This window comes from Tamandua tetradactyla, chromosome 18 (genome assembly GCF_023851605.1).
Source record: "Tamandua tetradactyla isolate mTamTet1 chromosome 18, mTamTet1.pri, whole genome shotgun sequence".
In the NCBI taxonomy this organism is placed as follows: Eukaryota; Metazoa; Chordata; class Mammalia; order Pilosa; family Myrmecophagidae; genus Tamandua; species Tamandua tetradactyla.
Window position 1 is genome coordinate 62,726,917 of NC_135344.1, and position 25,275 is coordinate 62,752,191.

The window sequence follows — 25,275 nt, forward strand, 5'->3', positions numbered from 1 at the left end:
ATTTTGGCTGTTTCCATCTTTTTGCTATAAACATTGGTGTGCAAATGTCCGTTTGTGTCTTTGCCCTTATGTCCTCTGAGTAGATACCTAGCAATGGTATTGCTGGGTCATATGCAAATCAAAACCACAATGAGATATCATTTCACACCCACCAGAATGGCCATTATCAACAAAACAGAAAATGACAAGTGCTGGAGAGGATGTGGAGAAAGAGGCACACTTATTTACCGTTGGTGGGAATGTCAAATGGTGCAACCGCTGTGGAAGGCAGTTTGGCGGTTCCTCAAAAAAGCTGAATATAGAATTGCCATATGACCCAGCAATACCATTGCTAGGTATCTACTCAGAGGACATAAGGGCAAAGACACAAGTGGACATTTGCACACCAATGTTTATAGCATCATTATTTACAATTGCAAAAAGATGGAAACAGCCAAAATGTCCATCAACAGACGAGTGGCTAAACAAACTGTGGTATATACATACGACCATCAGGAGATAGAAATAGGGTAAGATATTGGGTAATTGGAGCTGAAGGGATATAGATTGTGCAACAGGACTAGATGTAAAGACTCAGAAATGGACAGCACAACACTGCCTAACTGTAATACAATTATGTTAGTACACTGAATGAAGCTGAATGTGAAAATGATAGAGGGAGGAGTGCTGGGGGCTTAAATGAAATCAGAAAGAAAGATAAATGATAAAGATTGAAATGGTATAATCTAGGAATGCCTAGAGTGTATAATGATAGTGACTAAATGTACAAATTTTAAAAATGTTTTAGCACAAGGAAGAACAAAGGAATGTCATTACTGCAGGGTGCTGAAAATAGATGGTAATTAATATTTTAAAATTTCACCTTATGTGTGAGACTAAAGCAAAAAACGTTTATTTGGTATAAAATTTATATTTTGACTAGTGCATTTCCTAATATAACTTATGTAGACCGCTTAATTGAACATCATAAGTACATGGAACCTTGAGTAGGACATGAGATTTTTTGGGTTTGTCTCAAGTGATGCCCCAATAAATCCCAGAGTGATTTGAACCGTGAATAAAAACGAATTTGCAAAGTCTCCTTTGGGGAATGGTGAGAATGGGGGAAAATTCAACTTCCCCAAGTTGAATTCTTGATATTCTCACAAGCAGTGGGGACAACCAAAGCTATAGGCTGAGCCCCCAGTCTTGGGGGTTGTTCATATGAAACTTAACCCCACAAAGGATAGGTCAAGCCTACTTAAAATTAGGCCTAAGAGTCACCCCCAAGTGAGCCTCTTTTATTGCTCAGATGTGGCCTCTCTCCTCAGCCAACACAACAAGCAAACTCACCACCCTCCCCCTCTCTGCGTGGGACATGACTCCTAGGGGCGTGGACCTCCCTGGCAATGTGGGACAGATATTCTAGAATGAGCTGAGACTCAGCATCAAGGAATTGAGAAAAACCCTAGAATGAGCTGAGACTTAGCATCAAGGGATTGAGAAAACATTCTGGAACAAAATGGGGAAGAGTGAAATAAGACAACGTGTCAATGGCTGAGAGATTCCAAACAGAGTCGAGAGGTTATCCTGGAGGTTATTCTTACGCATTAAGTAGATATCACCTTGTTATTCAAGATGTAATGGAGAGGCTGGAGGGAACTGCCTGAAAATGTAGAGCTGTGTCCCAGAAGCCATATTTCCTGAAGATGATTGAATAATGATATAGCTTTCACAATGTGACTGTGTGATTGTGAAAAACTTGTGTCTGATGCTCCTTTTATCTACCTCATCAACAGAAGAGTAGAACATATGGAATAAAAATAAATAATAGGGGGAACAAATGCTAAAATAAATTTAGTCTGAAATGCTAGTGATCAATGAAAGGGAGGGGTAAGGGCTATCGTCTGTATAAATTTTTTTTTGTTTTCGCTTTATTTCTTTTTCTGAATAGATGCAAATATTCCAAGAAATGATCATGATGATGCAACTACGTGATGATGTTGTGAATTATTGATTATATATGTAGAACGGAATGATCAAAATAGGAATGGTTGCATTTGTTTGGTGTTTTTTTGGTATTTAAAAAAATAAAATTAAAAAGAAAAAGAGCACTTTGGAGCTGGCAGAAGAAAGTATCAGTGCACTCAAAGAAAAGATGCTTGAAATGAGTAAGGCTGAGAAGCAGAAAGAAAAAGGAATTCTAAGAAAGCAAAAATAGCCTAGGACATCTCTGGGACACCATCAAGCATATCAATGTATGACTATGGAAGTACCAGAAGGAGATGAAAGAGAGAAAGGGGCAGAAGGAATAGTCAAAGAAATAATGGCAGAGAACTCCTCAAACTTAGCAAAAGACATGAATACGTACATCCAAGAAGCTCAGAGTACACCAACAGGATGAACATGAAGAAAAACACACCCCATCCTATACTGATCATTCTATTAAATGCAAAGAACAAGGAGAGAGTTCTGAAAACCTCAAGAGAAAAGTAATGTATTCCATACAAGAGAGTCCCAATTATTGAGTCCTGATTTTTCATCAGAATTCACGGAGACAAGATGGCTGGGGTTTTAAATACTTAAATTGCTGAAAGAAAACAACTGCCTACCAGGAACTTTATATCCAGTGAGGCACTTTTTAAAAATGAGGGAGATATTAAGATATTCTCAATAAATAAAAGCTGAGGGAGTTCATCACCATTAGACCTACCCTGCAAGCAATACTGAAGGAAATTCTTCAAGCTGAAAGAAAAGGACAATCACAGTGATTGAAAGCAGCAAAAGAAATAAAGATCTGTAATAAAGGTATGTGCTGGTTTAAAAGGATGTATGTCCCCCAGAAAAACCATGTTTTAATCTAAATCCCATTTCATAAAGGCAGAATAATCCCTATTCAATCCTGTATGTTTGAAACTGTAATCAGATCATCTCCCTGGAGATGTGATTTAATCATGAGTGGTAGTTAAACTGGATTAGGTGATGACATGTTTCCACCCATTTGGGTGGGTCTTGAGAAGTTTCTAGAGTCCTATAAAAGAGGAAACATTCTGGAGAATGAAGGAGATTCAGAGAGAGCAGAGAATACTGCAGCACCACGAAGCAGATAATCCACGAGCCAGTGACCTTTGGAGGTGAAGAAGGAAAACGTTTCCCGGGGAGCTTCATGAAATCGGAAACCAGGAGAGAAAGCTAGCAGATGACGCCGCGTTCACCATGTGCCCTTCCAGCTGAGATAGAAGCTGTGTTGGCCGTGTTCACCATGTGCCTTCTCACTTGAAAGAGAAACCCTGAACTTCATTGGCCTTTTTGAACCAAGGTATCTTTCTCGGGATGGATGCCTTTGATTGGACATTTCAATAGACTTGTTTTAATTGGGACATTTTCTTGGCCTTAGAACTTTAAACTAACAGCTTATTAAATTCCCCCTTTAAAAGCCATTCCATTTCTGGTATATTGCATTCCAGCAGCTAGCAAACTAGAACAGATTCCATGCAGTGCTTACACTGATAATATAAGGCTGTACCCTATTCTAAGTGCGGCAAATCAATGGTCAGCTCTGAATAATTGACACCAGCTGGGCATTTGTTCAGAGGATGTGATGATTATATCCTGTATCCTGGGTTTTTCTTTATGTTTTTTGAACATTTACTATCTCTTCTTAATCTGTAGACCTTATGGACCACTTTTTTTTCTCCTTCCCCTAGATTTGCAACCTGTTTACTAGGTTTTCAGTTTAACTCAGCCAAGGAAAGGATAAAATTTGCTATTTCTCTTATAATAAATACCTTTTCATACATATGCTTGGAGTTTATCTTGTACTTTTCTCTAAAAAACCTTTTCTATGCTCTGTATTTAGATCTTTTTCCTCTGTTCTTTACAATCACCCTCTGTGAGTAACATACTTTGAAAAATGATTGTGTTTTTTAAAAAGTTGAATGTAAATCACATTTTTTATATAAAGATATTCTTATTTTCTTCTTGAAAAAAGAAAGTGATAAGACTTGATGTTGGTTGGAGGGAAAGTGAAGAATATTTTCATCCATTTGGGAAGGAGCATAAATTGCTGTTACCTCTAAAGAAAGCAATTTGACCGTGTGATTGAACTTTTAGAATTTCTGTTACAGATCTATCCACACTTATAAAATGTAATGTGAACAAAGTCATTCACTGCAGCATTGTTTGAGAGAGTCTGATAACAACTTCTGATTAATTGGTAAGAGTTCATCAATCTTGTATAATGATACAGCTTTTACAATGTGACTGTAAAAACCATGTGTCTGATGCTTCTTTTATCTAGGGTATGGACAGATGAATAAAAAATATGCATAAATACTAAACAAATAATAGGTTAAAATGAATTGGGTAGATGGAAAAACTAGTGATCAATGAGCAGGAGGTGTAAGGGGTATGGTATGTATGAATTTTTTCTTTTTATTTCTTTTTCTGGAGTGATGCAAATGTTCTAAAAATGATTATGGTGAAGAATACACAACTATGTGATGATATTGTGATCCACTGATTGTACACCTTGTATGGAATGTTTGTATGTTAAGAGTGTTTGTATATTAAGATTTATCAATTAAAATATTTTTTTAAAAAAAGAGTCCATCAATAGGGACTGGTTAAATAATGAGTAGTACATCTATACAATTCAGTATATTATTCAACCATAAAAAATAAGACCCTGTATGTAATGACAGAAAGATTTCCAAGATATGTAGTTAAATGAAAAACAACAACAAGATACAGAGTAGTATATATAAGTCACTATTATTTGTGGAAAAAGAGAAAAAGAAAAATATATATGAACAGATGCTTACGTACTGCATATATTACTGGAAGGATATCAAGAAACTGAGAACATGTTGACTGTCATAAGATGGTATTTCCTTTTGGGCACAAATTGAGAAGCAAGCATCTGAAACCTAGAGGTAGGTGGAGGCAGAGAATCTCACACTTTCTGGGCAGCTGATCCTGGAATTCCAGGAGGTGATGGGTAGTGTATGGGGTATAGCATGGGCAGCACAGAGAACAGGCTTCAAAAGATTGTAACTTTACCTTAGGCAGAGACCAGCAGGGCAGCAAGGGAAGTGGCCATGAAGCAGAGTGATGATTGAGATGAAGGCAGCAGATCTGATTATATTGAAGACACTCCTTGCTCCAAATTTCTAGAGAGGCACCAGAAGAGGAAGGCCACTTAACACGTGGAAGACCTGCAGAACCTCAGCTCCATTTAGCGGAGATAACCTTATTGTCTATTGCAGCCTGTTATGCTATATGGACTCTGTAGAGGGCATGAAAATGCACCACTTGGATCTCCTAATGCAGGGAAAACGGTTGAAAACACTAGGAGCTGCTGCCCAATTCCCTACCACATCACGTAAAGGCTACATACTTCATCTGACTGCTCCCAGCCAAGGACTGAGCATGGCAGGGTGTAGTGGTTTAGGTCCATTCCTGCAGGATGCCCTGTCAATGGGTGACTTTGACTTGAGGGCTCCTTATTGACCTGAACGAAACTTTCTCAGAACTAAGACTCTTCTTTCTCAACCCCCCTTCCTTCCTTCTCTTTTTTCACGGGCATCAGAACTGCATTGCAGGACAGAGGCTCTCCTTGCAAACTCCTGCTTCCTCCCCTAGTTCTTTGCAGGCATTTCCCCCAATTAATCTCATGCATCTCTAATTCTGCCTTAGTGTCTGCTTACGGAGGACCCAAACTAACACAAACTCCTTATTTTACATTTCTTGTTTCATGACATCTTCAAACGTTTGATTTTATTTTTAAATGATTATGTTCTTGAGATAGAGATTTTATTAAAATCTAGAAACAGACTGGAAGGTGAACTTAAGACCCTGGTGAGACCTAAAGGATATTCACTTGAGAGATTCCCAGAAATAACTGGGGAAGAGAGCTCTGCAATGGAAGCTCTGTATTATTGATATTATGAGTATTATTGTCAATAATACACTTCTCATGTCAAGGTCTTTTAGGGAAAAGGACGCCACACTGTGATGCTTGGTATACTTATGCCATTCCTTCATCTCTACCACAGTATACAGTTAGGTGCTCTAGGTGGTTCAAGAAGAGACTTACACTTTACTTGGAATCCTTGTCCAAAACACCAAGATTGCTGCACAGTCTGGCCCACCCTCCAGACTTCTGCCCTCATGATGATTTACTTAAGGCTGTGCCAGTTTGAAGCTGTTATGTAACCCAGAAAACCATGTTCTGATCCTGAATTAATCTTGTAGGGCGGAAATGTTTTACTAGATTATCTCCATGGAAATACGGCATGCCCAATTGTAGGTATGACCTTTTGATCAGATGGAGATTTGACTCCATCCATTCCAGGTGGGTCTTGATTCATTCATTTACTGGAGTCCTTTAAAAGAGGAAATGTTCTGGAGAGAGCAGTGCTACTGTAGATGTTTAGAAGCTGAGACAGAAATAACCCGGGTGCTAAGCAAGGACTCACAGAAACAGCCAGAACCCGAACAGAAGAAATCTCCGGCCTTGGCAGATGCTAAGCTAAGAGATGAAAAGCAGAGTTTTGTCATGGAGCAGCTAAGTGAAGGCTCTGTAGACCCTTAGAGAGAAAACCACTGGCATCAGAAGCTGGAAGCCATAAAACGGGGAACAAGGAACAGCAGACGCCAGCCACGATGTTCCTTCCCAGATCACCCTTCCTTGACCCAAGGTATCTTTCTTTGGATGCCTTAGTTAGGACATATTTATGGCCTTACAACTGTAAACTTGTAACTTATTAACTTTTCTTTTAAAAGCCCTTCCATTTCTGGTACGTTGCTTTCTGGAAGCTTTAACAAACTAATGCAAGGGCCTTTTCCTTATTCAGGATCTGGCTTTCCTACCTAAGTCCATCAGACATGTCCCATTGTAAAGAGTGTTCAACCCCTTTTCCACAGGACTCTGGAACCCAAAACAAGGGAGATGTGCCTGGATATATGTTTAACAGTCCCCAAACATTCCACCTAAAGCAAACATAAGGTCCTCGAGGGAGGTGTTTCCTGACATGTCAAACTAGCCTCACTCAATCTCAACTCCCTTCAGCAGAGAGAACTAGTACTTATTTTATACTCTCTGTTCCATAAAATTTGCAAACATTTAATCCTTTTCTTTCTTTGGCATGGGCAGGCTCCGGGAATTGAACCCAGGCCTCCGGCATGGCAGGTGAAAACTCTGCCACTGAGCTACGGTTGCCTGCTCCAAACATTTAATCTTTACATAATTATGTCCTGAAATAATTTTTTTTAACCAACTAGTGTTTGTATGTTCAGAAAAAAAAGTATGTTCCTTAAAGGTGTCATCCAGTTAAAACGAAAGCATTGAAGCAATAAAATTATCATGTTTTTAATGAAAACGAGCTGTTAATCACATGAAAAAAATGACAGAACTGTTGACCATTCTAAAAATATACAGAGATATTTGGAGTTTATTGTTCCAAGGAAGACCTTCCCACCATATGGTGCCTGGGCTAGTGACATCTATTTATATATTCCTGCTAATGTTGTTTGTACATGTTCACTAATGTTCTTTGTACACGTTCACTAATGTTCTTTGTACACGTATTAAACAAACAAGGTGAAATGCTTTTACTGTCAAAGATAACCAAGTTAGTAGAATTCAGTTTGAACAGGAATTATAAGCTGCTGGAACTGGAAAGAGAATTGTGCTATTTACTTCCATTTTGCATTCAAACCTGTTTTCCCTACACAGTGGTTGTGCTATCACTAGATGGCAGCGCAATTGCATTATGGTGGTTTCTAAACTACAAATGGAGTGGGAACCAGGAAACTAACTGGTTCCTGGTTGAAACTTTTTTAGAACGGACTTACATTGCCTTCTTTCATCCATCCATTCATCCCTCCATCCATCCATCCGTTAAACAAAGATTATTTGCCTTTAAAAATAATTTTTGATAATGAACCAGTTGATTTAAAACAATACCACCAAAACTACATTTAAAGATAACTCAAGGAGACAAGACAACAAAGAAACAGATTGAAGTACATTTTTCCTGCATGATGAACAATGAAGTCTGAAGAAGCAAAGAAGGTGAAGAAGTTCAAAAGTAAGTGCTGGAAAATTGAAATTAAAAAAAAAATGAAAAAACAAAACAAAACACACACATACACACAAAAAGTAAGTGCTGGATAATGGTATTGTAGCCCATAAAAAACTCTGGGATCTGTCCTGTAACTACTCGTTGAAGAGTGCTTTGGAAACTATTGATTTTTTCTTTCTTTGCTTTGTATATGTTTTATAATATACAATTTAAAAAAAAAAGTAAGTTCTGGGATGTTTTTGAGCACAAGGGATTGAGTGGTTCAGTTTGATCCAAAATCTGGGACATGATAAGGGACTAGTATATGGCTTAATAACAGAGTGCTGAGAGCTATTTCTTGGCTCAGAACCCCAAATAGTCCAAAGTCCAAGCTTTTCAACTAAAGGAAGCAGTCATCAGACAGGAATAGGGAGATGAATTTTGGCTGCTGGCTTCTTTATTTTTCCACGCAATTTTATAGATCTTTCACACACATAGCACAGGAAATTTGGTACTCAGCTCACTAATATTTTTTAGTCATGTTTATTATTATTTATTTATTTATTTATTTAGGTGCATGGTCTGGGAATCAAACCCAGGTCTTCCACATGGAAGGCGAGCATTCTACCACTGAACCACCCGTGCACCCTATTATTATTTTTTGTATGCTGTATGGCAGGGGTCACATTTCATTATTTTTCCATGTGAGGATCCCATTATTGCAGCACCACTTGGTTGAATTTTTGTTTGTTTGTTTGTTTTTGGGGAAGTTTTATGGACTGGGAATCGAACCCAGGTCTACTGCATGGCAGGCGAAAATTCTACCACTGGACTAACCTCGCACCCCCTTCAGCTCACTAATTTTTAAGTGCTATCATTTTCCTTTTACACTATCAAAGAGAGAAGCATTTGATTCCTTTGCTTACAGATTCACCTTGCACACTTCCTAGTACTTCTACTTGTACACTGCCCTGTTGTCTCTAACCTAAATTTCGTCTACATTTGCTAGGAGTTTTAGTTTCTAAACTAAGAGACTGGGAGTATGTCTATCCCAAAGCTAATGAGAGAAGTGGATTAGTGTCCCAATTAGACTTCTTTCATTCAAACTGCCTTCCTCAAGCACATCAAAAAAGGGTAAAATTTAGCATCTTCAAATAGTCAAACGTGTGATCTTATTCTTTCTGTATATGGAAAGAAGAGAATAAGAGAGGGTAGCTTTGCCCTCTAAAGCAATGGCTTTTAAAGCTTTTAGAACCTGATCCTCAATTGATTAGAAATACTTTTACTTCGCAACTTTACCAGCCTTTGACCTGTTTGCTCTCAAATCCATTCCTTGCCCTTGCTCTGCTCTACTATGTGTTACAGAGATTCTAATCCCTGCAGGCCCCTGTGTTATGTTATCGAACTTCTCGCTGGATTCATCTAACATGAGGCCCTGCCACGACTCTGGAGGACTGTAAGAATGGAAAAGCCAGGATAATTCTCTCCATCTTTCTCTGCCTAAGATGTATCTTTGATGCTGGCTGATACTCTTCCCTGGCTGTAACTCTAGCCAAAAAGAACCCCATGGTTTCCGTTTCTGCTGGATAATCCTGTCTCTGGATAATCCAGCAACACTAACGCCAATTTTGTCTCTCCAGCCTAAAGATTTTAGTGGTTTCTACCATAGCTAATCTCTGGGTTACCTCACCTTCCCCTGTTTGGTTTCTCAGTGTTTTCATCATTTGTGTGACCAATTTCATATGTTAAATTCCCTCTGCTAAACACACACTGACATTGTGATACCATTAATATATTACACACATGCATACATACATATATTGCATGAAATAATATTTCCCATTCTATTTTTTTTTTTGCCAATCACAACCCACTGAATTGCACTCACTGATTTATATTTCACCAATGGAGATTTTAAAAACACAGCTTTAGAGACTGTATTAATATATTTATGTTTTAAGGTTCAGGTTTTCTGAGATGCAATTTACACAAAACAAAATTCACCCTTTTTAAGTGTATATCATAAGAATTTCGACAAATGTATACAGAATATTTTTATCATCCCAAAAAGTTCCTTCATGCCCTTTTATCATCAACACTTCCCTCCATCCCAAATTCCTACTAACCTCTGATCTGTTTTTGGTCCCTATAGTTTTGTCTTTTCCAGAGTATAACTATAAATAAAATCATACAATATGCGGTCCTCTGAGTCTGGTTTCTTTCACTTAGCATAGCACTTTTAAAATTCATCCATTTTGTTGTGCATATAAGTCTGTCCCTTTTTATTGCTCAGTGATAGTCTGTTATTTGGATGTACTACAATTTGTTTATCCATTCACCCTGTTGAAGGAGATCTTGGTTATTTTTATTTTATTTTTTTTGGTGATTATGAATAAAGCTGCTATAAAAATATTTGGCTGGATCTTTGTGTGGACAAATGTATTAATTTCTCTTCAGTTCAGATTTAGGAATGGGATTGATGGGTCATAGGATAAAATATATGTTTAACTTTATAAGAAAACATAAAACTGTTTTCCAAAATGGTTGCACATTTTTCATTCCTATCAGCAATGCAGAATTCCAGTTGTTCTGCATCCTTGCCAACATTTGATATTGTCAGGATTTTGTTGTTGTTGTTTTGTTTGTTTTTGCCATTCTAATAGATATGTAGTGGTATCTTATGATGGTTTCAATTTGAATTTCCTTAATGGATATTAATAACTTTTCATGTGCTTATTTCTCATTTATACGTGTTCTTTGGTGAAGAGTTCAAATATTTTGCCAATTTTTAATTGGATTGCTTATTTTCTTATTATTGACAAATGAGAGTTCTTTATATATTCTGGAGATTTTATGAAAATTTGTAAATATTATATCCCAGTAAGTGCATATCTTTTCATTTCCTAACAGTGTCTTTCAAGTAACAATTTTTTTATCTTAAATGCAATTTATCAATGCTTTTCTTTTATGGGTCATGCTTTTAGGTGTCCTATCTAAAAAATCTTTGCCAAACCCCAATCACAAAGATTTTCCTCTGTTTTTTTCTTAGAAGTATTATTCTTTGAAATTTTACATTTAGGTTTATGATCTATTTTAGTTTAATTTCTGTATACCATGCAAGGCATGGGTTAAGATTCATATTTTACACATATGGATATCCATTTGTTTTGGCTACATTTGATGAAAAGACTATTCTTTCTCTACTGAATCGCTTTTTGCTTCTTTGTAAAAAATGGATTGACTGTATATATGTGGGTCTATATTTAGAATCTCCATTTTAGTTCATTGATCCAGATGTCTATTTTTCATCAATATACCATACTATCTTGATTATCATAGCTTCACATTAAGTGTTGAAATCAGGTTGTATGAATCCTCTGACTTTTAAAAATTTATTGTTTTGACTGTTATAAATCATCATCATTTTTAGAATCAGTTTTTCAATATCTACCAAAAAACTTACTAGAATTTTATTTTGGATTGCGTTAAATCTATATTAGTTTGGGAAGAATTGACAGCTTAATGATTCAGAGACTTCTAGTCCATGAACATGTTAAATTTTAGAGACTTTTTTTTTTTTATCCAAAATATATATTTTACTTTGGCTGTTTGTTTTGTAACCTATTGTAGTGAAACCATATAGGATCTTTGTGGAGGTCTTAGGTGCTGGGGCCCTGGAAGCCTGCCTGCACTATGATGGAAGGCATAGAAGTGGGAGTTCATTACAAAACAACCGTCACAATTTTTGTGTCAAAGGCAAGAGAGTAATGAGCATGGGCTCTGGAAACCTTCTCTCTCAGTTTGAATTCTGTATCCAGTTCTTGTTACCTCATGCTCTTGAGCAAATTATTTAATCTCCCTTAAATTATAGTTTCCTCATGTATAAAAGCAAATGAAAAGAAGAGTACATATCTCACAGAATTATTGTGGGAATAAAACAAAACAGGATGAAATGTGTAAAAAACTTAGGATGACTGGTCAGAGTACTCAAAAAACTAATAAATGTCCCATGAAAACTGGTATGAATTTACCAGTCAAAAGAGTCAGGGAAAAACAAATTGTTTTTCAGAACACCTCACTTCTTTTAACTCCTATCATGGACCTCTGAGTGTCTGGGAACACAGCCATTGCCCAATCAGGGAGGAAAAGAGGCCTGATTCAGTCCATGAGGCCCGATTTTAGGGGTTGCCCACTTACTTTGGGTCCTAAGGTAGAGAGAAAATTGGGCAGGCACTAAATTAACAGACTTGAGGGAGTCCTCAGCTCCTTTTTATAATCTCCCCAATTCAATGACTGTGGATTTAGTGTATGTCTTGAAAAGATCCCGAGTAGCATGATACAGTGGGGAAAATTCTGGATTAAAAGTCAGAACCTTCTGGTACCAGCTTGGATTTTGCCATTTTTATCATTGCAATCTTGAGCAATTCACTTAGCATTTCTTGTGCTTTGGTTTCCTCATCTGCAAGTGGGTATATACAATTATTCCCCACAAGTCTTCCTGAATCAACTATCATTTGTAATACATTCAAAATTAACATTGTATTACCTTATATAGAAGACACATCTTGATCATTCAGATATGGTCATTTAATTTTTTATTTACTTTGCAGTTTTAAATTTCATTAAAAACTATTTGATAAGGTAGGCAACGGTGGCTCAGTGACAGAATTCTCTCCTGCCATGCCAGAGACCCGGGTTCAATTCCTGGAGTCTGCCCATGCCAAAAAAAAAAATTATTTGGTAGACTTAAGATTGAGAAACATCTCCAGAAAGCATATTATTTTCCAAATAGGTTGAAAGCACATGTATCAGGATTAAAACATTTTGGGAATTCTCCAATAGCTATAAAAAGCTTGATGTATCTATGCATACCTTCTTTTTTATGCAATTTATTGAGATACACTCACATACCATATAAGCATCCAAAACGTACAATCAACAGTTCACAGTATTGTCATATAGCTGTGCATTCATCACCACAGTAATTTTTTTAACATTTTCATTACTCCAAAATAATAACAATAAGAATAAAAAATAGAAATAAAAATTAAAAAGAATATTTCATATCCTTTATGTCCCCCATTATTTATTTAATTTTTGTCTTTATTTTCTTACTCATTTGTCCATACACTGGATAAATGGTGTCTCAGTCACAAGATTTTCACAATCACATGGTCACACTGTAAAAGCTATATAGTTATACAATCACCTTCAAAAATCAAGGCTACTGGATTACAGTTCAACAGCTTCAAGTATTTCCTTCCATGTATTCTAAAAAGTCATTTACTTTTTTTTTTGTCATTTACTTTTGAAGTATATGAAACTCTATGATATGATGAGCAAGAAGATTATTTCTGTAAAAGTATTTGTTATTACTTCTATAATAAAGACTGAATGATTGTATAAATCACTGTTCCACCTGACCCCTGAAGGTCAGTGTTCAATACTCACCAAGCATGCACATTCTGATAGCCTTTGTTTTAGTATAATGGACCAGAGATTTCTACTTGCTACTGGGGATTCAATTATATCCTACAAACAAAGACACTGTTTTGAATCAGTGTATGTTAGGGAAAGATGCTCAATTGTTAAACTATTTTAGCTATGTGTGAATTTTAATCAACTTAAGCATATTATTGTACAGGTTTCATTTCTCTGTAGAATGAAATACTTATGCATGAATTAGATAATTTACGTTACTGATATATCTATATATTTAAATCATATTTGCCGTAAACAAAGTCATTAAGGAAAAAATATTTGGGGCTTTCAGAAAGCCATTAAAATGTCAGTGTCCTGGAAAAGCAAAAAAGTACAATAGCTAAGGCTTAACTGTTTTCTGGATTGTCACATCTAATAAATTTGTTAGGGTATCTAAAAATGACTATAAATAGCACCTATCCACTCACTGTATTATAGAATACAGTATCTATTATCTACTTGGAATTATATTACATGTCCAAGGATTATGGCAATGAACAAGAGTGAGGAGTTCACATCTATTGAAGAGATAGAGATGCAGTTTATAAAACTACACAGAGAGTACTGTAATAGATATATTCATTCATTAATAAATATTTTCAGATGTAGTGCCAGAATATGCCAGACCCTATACTAGGTATTTAATGTAAGACTTTTTTTTCTTTTTGTATGCTCTATGGTGGGGTCACATTTCATTATTTTTCCATGTGAGTATCCCGTTATTGCAGCACCATTTGTTGAACTGAATTTTTGTTTGTTTGTTTTGGGAAGTGCATGAAACAGGAATTGAACCCTTGCCTCCCGCAAGGCAGGTGAGAATTCTACCACTGAACTACCTTTGCACGCCCCAAGACGTAAGGCTTTAAAAGTTTATAGCTTGGTGATGAATACACAACTATATGATGATATTGTGGGCCATTAATTGAACACCATATATGGAATGTATGTGTGTGAAGATTTGCCAGTAAAAAAATATATATATTTTTAAGTTTATAGGTTAATATAGGAGACAACAAATACAAAAGAATTTACCAAAGGTTACCTAACCTCACCTTATGAGGTGGCACAGGGAAAGCTTCCCATAGGTTTACACTAAGTTCCAAATTTAAACTAAGTTCCAAAAACTGACAGGAGTAAGGGGGAAAAGAGGAAGAATAGTGTTCTTGGCAGAAAAGTGAAGATACAAAAATGAAGATATCTGCAAAATTCTGGGGTATATGTTGGAAAACCATGTCCTTTAATCTTCATTCAATATTGCTGGGTGGGAGCTTTTTGATTATTCATGGAGAGGTGACCCACCTAATTATGGTGGTAACTTTTGATTAGATGGTTTCCATGGGGGTGTGCCTCCACCCATTCAAGGTGGGGTAACTTATTGGAGCCCTTTAAAAGGGACCCATTTGGAAAAAGCTTATGAGCCATGAGAGCCCATGCAGCCAGAGACTTCGGTGATGAAGGAAAACACCCCCAGGAGAGCTTCATGAAACAAGAAGCCTGGGGAGAAAGCTGGCACATGTTCACTATGTGCCTTTTCAGTTGAGGAAGAAACCCTGAAAGTCATTGGCCTTCTTGAACCAAGGCTTCTTTCCCTGGATGCCTTAGATTGGATATTTCTATAGCCTTGCTTTAATTTAGCCATTTTCACGGCCTTAGAACATGTAAACTTGTAACTTAATAAGTTCCCCTTTTAAAAGCCATTCCGTTTCTGGGATATTGCATTCCAGCAGCTTGCAAACTAGAGCACTGTGTAATAAGACTGTTTGTATTATTCTGAATTGCTATTGTAAGAAATTATTCACCAAATTAGTGGGTTCCAACAACACAAATGTATTATCTTACAGTACCGAAGGTCAGAAGTCTGACGTTGGTCTCACTGGGCTAAAATCAAGGTATCATCAAGATTGCATTCCTTTCTAGAAGCTCCAGAGGAGAATCAGTTTTCTTGCCTTTTTCAGCTTCTAGCAGCTACCTCTTTCCTTTACCAGTGGCTCTACTTCCATCTTTTTTCACTTTATTTTATTTATTAAACATATCAACATACAAACACAAACATTCGTACCATATGATCATTCCATTCTTGATATATAATCAATAACTCACAATATCATCACATAGTTGTATATTCATAATAATGATCATTTCTTAGAACATTTGCATCAATTCAGAAAAAGAAATAAAAAGAAAACAAAAAAATTCATACGTACCATACACCTTACTCCTAAATTTCAATCTATTAAATTTATTTTAACATTTGTTCCCCCTATTATTTATTTATTTTTAATCCATATATTATGTTCATCTGTCAATAAGGTAGATAAAAGGAGCATCAGACACAAGGTTTTCACAATTATACAGTCACACTGCAAAAGCTATATCATTATACAATCATCTTCAAGAAATATGGCTACTGGAACACAGCTTCACATTTTCAGGCAATTCCCTCCAGCCTCTCCATTACACCTTAACTAAAAAGGTGATATCTATTTAATGCATAAGAATAACCTCCAGGATAACCTCTCAAATCTGTTTGGAATCTCTCAGTCATTGACACTTTATTTTGTCTCATTTTGCTCTTCCCCCTTTTGGTCGAGAGGGTTTTCTCAATCCCTTGAAGCTAAGTCCCAGCTCATTTTAGAATTTCTGTTCCACGTTGCCAAGGTTTACACCCCTGGGAGTCATGTCCCACATAGAGAGGGAGAGGATAGTGAATTTGCTTATCATGTTGTCTGAGAGAGAGGCCACATCTGAGCAACAAAAGAGGTTCTCTGGGGGTGACACTTAGGTCTAACTTTAAGTAAGCTTAGTCTATCCTTTCAGGGGATATGTTTCATAGGAACAAATCCCAAGATTGAGGGAGGGCTCGGCCTATTGATTTGATTGTCCCCACTGCTTGCGAGAATATTAGGAATTCTCCAGATGGGGAAGTTGAATTTTCCCCCTTTCTCACTGCTCCCCCAAGAAGACTTTGCAAATACTTTTTTATTCACTATTCAAATTAATCATCTGTTTTTCTTTCTGGTTTCATTTGTGCCTCCAGCCCTCCTCCCTTTATCATTCTCACATTCAGCTTCATTCAGTGTACTAACATTATTGTGCTACAATTAGGTAGTATTGTGCTATCCATTTCTGAATTTTTACAATCAGTGCTGTTGTACTATCTGTATCCCTTCAGCTCCAATTACCCAAAATATGCCCTATTTCTATCTTCTGATGGCCTCTGTTCTTAACCGAAATTCTCCAAGTTCATTCATTAATGTAAATTCATATCAGTGAGACCACATAGTATTTTTCCTTTTGTTTCTGGCTAATCTCACTCAGCATAATGTCCTCAAGGTCCATCCATGTTGTTACATGCTTCATGACTTTATTCTGTCTTACAACTGTGTAATATTCCATTGTATGTATATACCACAGCTTGTTTAGCCAATCATCTGTTGATGGACATTTGGGCTGTTTCCATCTTGTGGCAATTGTAAATAATGCTGCTGTAAACACTGGTGTGCAAATGTCCATCTGTGTCCTTGCCCTTATGTCCTCTGAATAGATACCTAGCAATGGTATTGCCAGATCATATGGCAATTCTATACTTAGCTTCCTGAGGAACTGCCAAATTGCCCTCCACAGCGGTTGTACCATTTTACATTTCCACCAATAGTGGATGAGTGTGCCTCTTTCTCCATGTCCTCTCCAGCACTTGTTGTTTTCTGTTTTATTGATAATGGCCATTCTGGTGGGTGTGAGATGATATCTCATTGTGGTTTTGATTTGCATTTCTCTAATAGCCAGGGAAGTTAAGCATCTTTTCATGTGCCTTTTAGCCATTTGTATTTCCTCTTCTGAGAAGTGTCTGTTCATGTCTTTTAGCCATTTTGTAATTGGCCAAAAGTTGTCTTTTTGTTGTTGAGTTGAACAATCTCTTTGTATATTCTGGATACTAGACCCTTATCTGATATATTGTTTCCAAATACTGTCTCCCATTGTGTAGGTTGTCTTTTTACTTTCTTGACAAAGTTCTTTGATGTACAAAAGTGTTTAATTTTGAGGAGTTCCTATTTATCTATTTCTTTCTTCAATACTCATGCTTCGGGTGTAAGATCTAGGATACCACCTCCCATTATAAGATTTATAAGATAATTCCCAACAATTTCTTCTACAAGTTTTATGGCCTTAGATCTAATGTTTAGGTCTTTGATCCATTTTGAGATAATTTTTGTATAGGATGTGAGATATGGATTCTCTTTCATTCTTTTGCATGTGGATATCCAGTTCTCCAGGCACCATTTATTGAAGAGACTGTTCTGTCCCAGGTGAGTTGGCTCGACTGCCTTATCAAAGATCAGTTGTCCAGGGCAGACCATGGTCCCTCAGCAGGTAAAGTTCTCACCTGCCATGCTGGAAACCCAGGTTAGTTTCCCAGTGCCTGCCCATGTTAAAAAAAAAAAAAATTCTTAAAAAAAAAAATAAAGATCAATTGTCCATAGATGAGAGGGTCTATATCTGATCACTCTATTCTATTCCATTGGTCAATATATCTATCTTTATGCCAGTATCATGCTGTTTTGACCATTTAGCTTTGTAATACACTTAAAGTCAGGTAGTGTGAGACCTCTGACTTCATTTTTCTTTCTCAGGATATTGTTAGCTATTTGGGGCACCTGCCTTTCCATATAAATTTGGGTATATTGGTTTTTGTATTTCTGAAAGGTAAACTTTTGGGATTTTAATTGGCACTGCATTGAATCTATAAATCAATTTAGGTAGAATTGATATCTTAACTATATTTAGGTTTCCAATCCATGAACACAGTATGACCTTCCATTTATTTAGGTCTTCTGTGATTTCTTTTAGCAATTTCTTGTAGTTTTCTTTGTATAGGTCTTTTGTATCCTTAGCTAAATTTGTCCCTAAATATTTTATTCCTCTGGTTGCAATTGTAAATGGAATTTTTTTCCTGATTTCCACCTCAGATTGCTCATTACTAGTGTATAGAAACACTACAGATTTTTGAGTTTTCATCTAGTAATTGGCTACTTTGCTGTACTTATTTATTAGCTCTAGTAGTTTTGCTGTGGGTTTTTCAGGGTTTTCAACATATAGTATCCTGTCATCTGCAAACAGTGAGAGTTTTACTTCTTCCTTTCCAATTTTGATGCTTGTATTTCTTTTTCTTGACTAATTGCTGTGGCTAGAACTTTCAACACAATGTAGAATAACAGTGGTGACAGTGGACATCCTTGTCCTGTTCCTGATCTTGAGGGGAAAGTTTTCAGTCTTTCCCCATTGAGTATGATGTGAGCTGTGGGTTTTCATATATTTCCTTTATCATGTTGATGAAGTTCACTTCTATTATTATCCTTTGAAGTGTTTCAACAAGAAAGGATGTTGAATTTTGTCAAATGCCTTTTCTGCATCAATCAAGATGATCATGTGGTTTTTCTGCTTTGATTTCTTGACATGGTGCATTACGTTAGTTGATTTTCTCATGTTGAACCATCCTTGCATACCTGGGATGAATCCTACTTGGTTATGGTGTATAATTATTTTAATGTGCTGCTGGATTCAATTTGCAAGAGTTTTGTTGAGGATTTTTGCATCTATATTCATTAGAGAGATTGGTGTGCAATTTTCTTTTCTTGTAGTATCTTTGTTTGACTTTGGTAAGATGGTGATGTTGGCTTCATAGAATGAGTTAGGTAGCCGTCCCTCCTCTTCAATTTTTTTGAAGAGTTTGAGCAGAATTGGTACTAATTCTTTCTTGAATGTTTGGTAGAATTCACATGTGAAGCCATGTTGTCCTGGAATTTTCTTCTTGGGGAGCTTCTTTATGACTGATTCAATTTCTTTAGTTATGATTGGTTTGTTGAGACCTTCTATTTCTTCTTGAGTCAATGTTGGTTGTTCATGTCTTTCTAGGAAGTTGTCCATTTCATCTACATTGTCTAGTTTATTAGCATAAAGTGGTTCATAGTATCCTCTCATTACCTCCTTTATTTCTGCAGGGTCAGTGGTTATGTCTCCTCTTCCATTTGTGATTTTATTTATTTGCATCCTCTCTCTTCTTCTTTTTGTCAACTTTGCTAAGGGTCAATCAATCTTATTGATTTTCTCCTAGAACCAACTTCTAGATTTATTGATTTTCTTGATTGTTTTCATGGTCTCAATTTCATTTATTTCTGCTTTAATCTTCATTATTTCTTTCCTTTTGCTTGCTTTGGGGTTAGTTTGCTGTTCTTTCTCTAGTTCTTCCAAGTGAACAATTAATTCCTTGATTTTTGCTCTTTCTTCTTTTTTGATATAGGCATTTAGGGCAATACATTTCCCTCTTAGCACTGCCTTTGCTGCATCCCATAAATTTGATATGTTGTGTTTTCATTTTCATTTGCCTTGAGACATTTACTGATTTCTCTTGTAATTTCTTCCTTGACCCTATGGTTGTTTAAGAGTGTGTTGTAGAGCCTCCATATATTTGTGAATTTTCTGGCCCTCTGCCTACTATTGATTTTCAACTTCATTCCTTTATGATCTGAGAAAGTGTTTTTGTATGATTTCAATCTTTTTAAATTTATTGAGACTTGCTTTGTGACCCAGCATATGGTCTATCTTTGAGAATGATCCATAAGCACTTGAGAAAAAGGTGTATCCTGCTGCTGTGGGGTTTAATGTTCTATAAATGTCTGTTAAGTTTAGTTCATTTATTGTATTATTGAAATTCTCTGTTCTTTATTGATGCTCTGTCTAGATGTTCTATCTGCTGATGAGATTGGGGAATTGAAGTTTCCAACTATTATGGTAAACTTGTCTATATCTCTTTTCAGTGTTTGCCTCATGTATTTTTAGAGCACTGTGGCTTGGTGCAAAAATAGTTATGTTTATTATGTCTTCTTATTGAATTGCTCCTTTTATTAATACATAGTGTCCTCCTTTGTCTCTTTTAATTGTTTTACATTTGAAGTCTAATTTGTTGGATATTACTATAGCTTCTCCTGCTCTTTTCTAATTGTTGTTTGCATGAAATATCTTTTCCCAACCTTCACTTCCAACCTATGTTTATCCTTGGGTCTAAAATGCATCTCCTATAGTCAGCATATAGATGGGTCCTGTTTTTTAATCCATTCTGCCAGTCTATGTCTTTTGATTGGGGAGTTTAATCCATTAACATTTAGTGGTATTACTGTAAGGGCAGTACTTTCTTCTACCATTTTGCCTTTTGAATCTTATATGTCATACCTAATTTTTCTTCTTTTTACCTTTACTGATAGTCTTCATTTCTACACTCTTCTCCACACCTCTCTCTCCTCTCTTTTCCTAGCTGTCTCTAGTGCTCCCTTTAGTATTCCTTGCAGTGCTTGTCTCTTGGTCACAAATTCTCTCAGTGATTTTTTTCGTCTGAAGATGTTTTAATCTCCCCCTCACTTTTTTTTTTAACATGGGCAGGCACCGGGAATCGAACCCAGGTCCTCTGGCATGGCAGGCAAGCATTCTTGCCTGCTGAGCCACTGTGGCCCTCCCCCTCACTTTTGAAGGAAAATTTTGCTGGATATAGAATTCTTGGTTGGCAGTTTTTCACTTTTAGTACCTTTAATATATCATACCACTGTCTTCTCATCTTCATGGTTTCTGCTGAGAAATCTACACATAGTCTTATTGGGTTTCCCTTGTATATAATGGACTGCTTTTCTCTTGTTGCTTTCAAATTCTCTCGTTCTCTTTGACATCTGACATTCTGATTAGTAAGTGTCTTGGATCTATTCTATTTGGGGTATGCTGCACTTCTTGGATCTATAATTTTAAGTCTTTCATAAGAGTTGGGAAATTTTCAGTGATAATTTCCTCCATTAGTTTTTTTCCTCCTTTTTCCTTCTCTTCTCCTTCTGGGACACCCACAACACATATGTTCATGTACTTCATGTTGTCATTCAATTCCCTGAGTCTCTGCTCATGTTTTTCTATTCTTTTCCCTATATTTTCTTTTGCTTATCGTATTTCAGATGTCCTGTCCTCACGTTCACTAATCCTATCTTCTGCCTCTTGAAATCTAACATTGTAGGTTTCCACTGTTTTTTTCATCTGTTCTGTTGTGCTTTTAATTCCCATAAGTTCTGTGATTTGTTTTTTCAGATTTTCAATTTCTTCTTTCTGTTTGCCCTTGCCTTCTTTATATCCTCCCTGAATTCATTGATTTGATTTTTGATGAAGTTTCCCATGTCTGTTCAAACATCCTGAATTAATTGTTTCAACTCCTGTATCTCACTGGAATTGTTGGTTTGTTCCTTTGACGGGGCCATATCCTCAATTTTCCTAGTATGATTCGTTATTTTTTGCTAGTGTCTAGACATTTAATTTCCTTAATTAATTTATTCTGGAGATTGTTTTCACTTTTTTTACCTAGGATTTTCTTGCTGGATGACTTTGTTGGCTGTCTGTTCTTTGACATTCAATTCAGCTTATTCCATTCCTGTAGCTTAGGTTTTGTTTAACAGATCAGAATTTTTCAGTTCTTGTTTTCTCGTTTCTTGCCCTGTCTGTATGGTGCCTTCCCCCCACGCCTTATGGGGTCTACTTAGGTATTATAGACCCCAGACAGATTTTCTCAGACTAAACTGACCTCCTTTCATGAGGAAAGACTCATCTTGGTCAGTTTTCCCTGAGGATTAGACCCAGCAAGTTGAAAGACTTTCCTATGAAGCCTCTAGACTCTGTGTCTTTCCTATCCTTCCCAGTATGTGGCACTTGTCTGCCTGTGGGTCCCACCAGCATAAAGTGATGCCATGTCTTTAACTTCAGCAGACTCTTCCTGCTGGGGGTGTGGCTGAGACAGAAGAGAGGTTGTAGGCTGGCTTTAATCACTCCAGTTTTCCAGACCCTGGAGTCTGAATTCCTTGAGGGAGGGATTCCACTTGAGCTGGGTCCCACCCCTGTCCTGGGGAAGGCACAGCCTCCAGTCAAGCTTGATTACACCCTTGCCTGGGGCAGTTGGAGCCTGAGAAGCCTTGTTGTTGTATCCAAAAGAGCATCAAAACCATAGAAACACAGCCACAAAATAGAAAAGAAAAAAAAAAGTCCTTTTCAGAGCAGGACCCCTGTTCCTCAGGTTTGCCAATCAAGAGCTTAAGTTGGTATGTTACTCTGTGTATTTCCAGGTCCTATGTGCCCCCTCCTTTCCTTCAGGGCCCAGACCCTTTCAAGTATTTTGTGCTTTCCAATCCAAAACAAAAACCTCTCTCTTTTTTTTTCCATCAGCCCTGCCCCCTCTGCACTGGGGGAAAAACTAGCAACTTTAGCTTTTACTGGAGGTTTCAGCTGAGCTGGGGACCTATTTTTAGTAGTCAGAATTTGTTAATTAATTCCACAATTGGAGCTTGGTTGAGCTAAGCCCCTTGCTGTTAGTAAAGTCTCTTTCCTTTCCCCTCTGGGAACCAGCTTGAGGGGGAGGGTGCCAGCCTCTGCTACTTGGGGGACTCACAGTTCTGGGTGGGCTCTCAACCAGTCCAGCTTATCCAAATTGGTGTTGCTGTGTGTCTGGTCACTGATGTGGACCCAGCAGTTGTTCTGTACTGTTTCTGGCTATTTACCAGCCGCTCTGGAGGACAACTAAATTCCACATCTCACCAAGCCGCCATCGTGATCCCTCCAGGTGGGTTTTTGATTAATTTACTGGAATTCTTTAAAAGAGAAATAATTTGGAGAGAGCAAGAGAGCCATGAGACCCACCAAAGCCCAATACAGCCAGAGACCTTTGGAGAATGAAAGTGCCCCCAGGGGAGTTTCATGAAACAAGATGCCTGTAGAGAAAGCTAGCAGATGTGGCACCATATTTGCCATGTGCCTCTTCACTTGAGAGAGAAACTCTGAACGTCATCGGCCTTCTTGAACCAAGGTAACTTTCCCAGATTCCTTAGATTGGATATTTTTATAGCCTTGCTTTTATTTGGACATTTTTGTGGGCTTATTTAAATATTAAATAAGAATTTAAATAATTCTAATATTAAAACATTAGATTTCCTTAGTAAAATTAGAGGTTTTTTTATTATGAATTTAGTATAAAAAGTAAAATAACTGAATATTTCTTTTTTAAATGCTCTTCCTTCTCTTTTTTCTTTATTGTGAAAAATAACATATATACAAAAAGCAATAAATTTCAAAGTATGTTGCAACCATTAGTTGTAGAACAGATTTCATATATGGTATGGGTTATAATTCCACAATTTTAGGTTTTTACTTCTAGTTGCTCTAAGATACTAGAGACTAAAAGAAATATAATATAATGATGCAGCACTCAAAGCCATCTGTCAACCGACCTTCTCTATATAACTCCAGCATCACCGTTGATCTTTCTCCCACTCTTTAGGGGTATTTGGGCTATGCCCATTCTGACCTTCTCATGTTAGAAGGGCTGTTAATAATATGGAATAGGGGGATGGAACTAGTTGATGTTCTGGAAAAGCTGACAAAATAATTGAATATTTCTTTAAATGTGCGAAGTAATTTTGTCCCATGTCCCATGTATCACTGGTACAACATCGATGTTATAGTTCCTAAGTCTGATCAGTGATTAGTACTATGAGCATAATTTTTAAAACCATGTTTGAATACTATTTTTATATGAAGGAATTAGCCACTTTTATTGTCATGAAGTTCACAGACCAAATCTCTCACTATATGAATCTTGCATGGTGAGAATTCCTATTCAGAATGATTCTTCATTTATTTTGAATTCATCTAAATTGCCTTTTGATCTTCCCTAACTTACAGCTCCTAAGTCTCTTTGTAGAGTCTATTTATTTAGTATTTCCTTTAACCTCTATGCTTGCGACTTTCTTCCTAATACTCCTAAATTGTAGAAGTCCAAGCTGAAAAATTAAAATATAACTCCTGCAGACATACGGATATCACTTATATCCCTATATTAAGTGACATCTTAACACTTTTGCTACATATTCTGTACAAAATGTTCTATGAAAAAATGTTACCTTTCCTTCTAATATATGCCTACAGGCTCTGATTTCTAATGCTTAAGCCACACTTCCCCACTGATAGCATAGTTTATATAATTTTTCTAGCATTTCGATGAGGTTGTCATGTGGAATGGAATCAAAGCTTCACAGAGCATTGTATATTGATTTGCCTTCCCATATGTGACAGATTGAATTATGTACCCCAGAAATAAAATACAATATGTTCTTAATCCCATTGCTGTGAGTGTGAACCCACTGAAAAGAAGACTTTATAAAGATGTTATTTTTAGTTAAAGTGCACTCAACTGAATCAAGATGGGTCTTAATCCTATTACTTGAGTCCTTAGAAAGAGAAGACAGTGGGGAGAAGCCAGAAGCAGGAAGTCAGCAGGAACCTGGAAGAGAAAGGAGAAGATATCATCATGTGACAGGAAAGTGAAAGGTCCCCAGGGGTTGCTAGCCAGCCAGAATGCTACTGACCCCAGGAGAAAGTAAGCTTTCCAGACTTTGAAAGCAGAAACCAATAAATTTCTGTTGTCAAACCAACCCATTGTGTGGTATTTACCATAACAGCCTGATAGCTCAGACACCATATAAGAACCAGAAGGAAATTAAACTGTGTTGTATTCAGATGCATTATCACATAGCATGCTTTTTTTTTTGTCAACTTACGTCCCTCTTTTCTATTTGAACAAATCTAAAAATATTACTTAGAAAGATAGAAAAGATTTTAAGAACATAAACAGACTTCAAAAATTTTAAGTGCAGTAAATTCGACTGCAGAATTTTTACAA

The 25,275-nt window shown here is 36.8% G+C and overlaps 1 long non-coding RNA gene across 1 annotated transcript in view; it reads right to left on the reverse strand.

Moving 5' to 3' along the window:
• LOC143662679 (uncharacterized) overlaps positions 1-24,856 on the reverse strand; it is a 53,173-nt gene extending 28,317 nt beyond the window's left edge. The window contains exons 1-2 of the long non-coding RNA XR_013165537.1: positions 24,788-24,856; positions 5,041-5,150 (exon numbers count right to left, since the gene is read on the reverse strand). This is a non-coding gene — a long non-coding RNA (uncharacterized LOC143662679). The remainder of the gene's footprint in view (positions 1-5,040; positions 5,151-24,787) is intronic.
• Between the last annotated feature and the right edge of the window lie 419 nt (positions 24,857-25,275).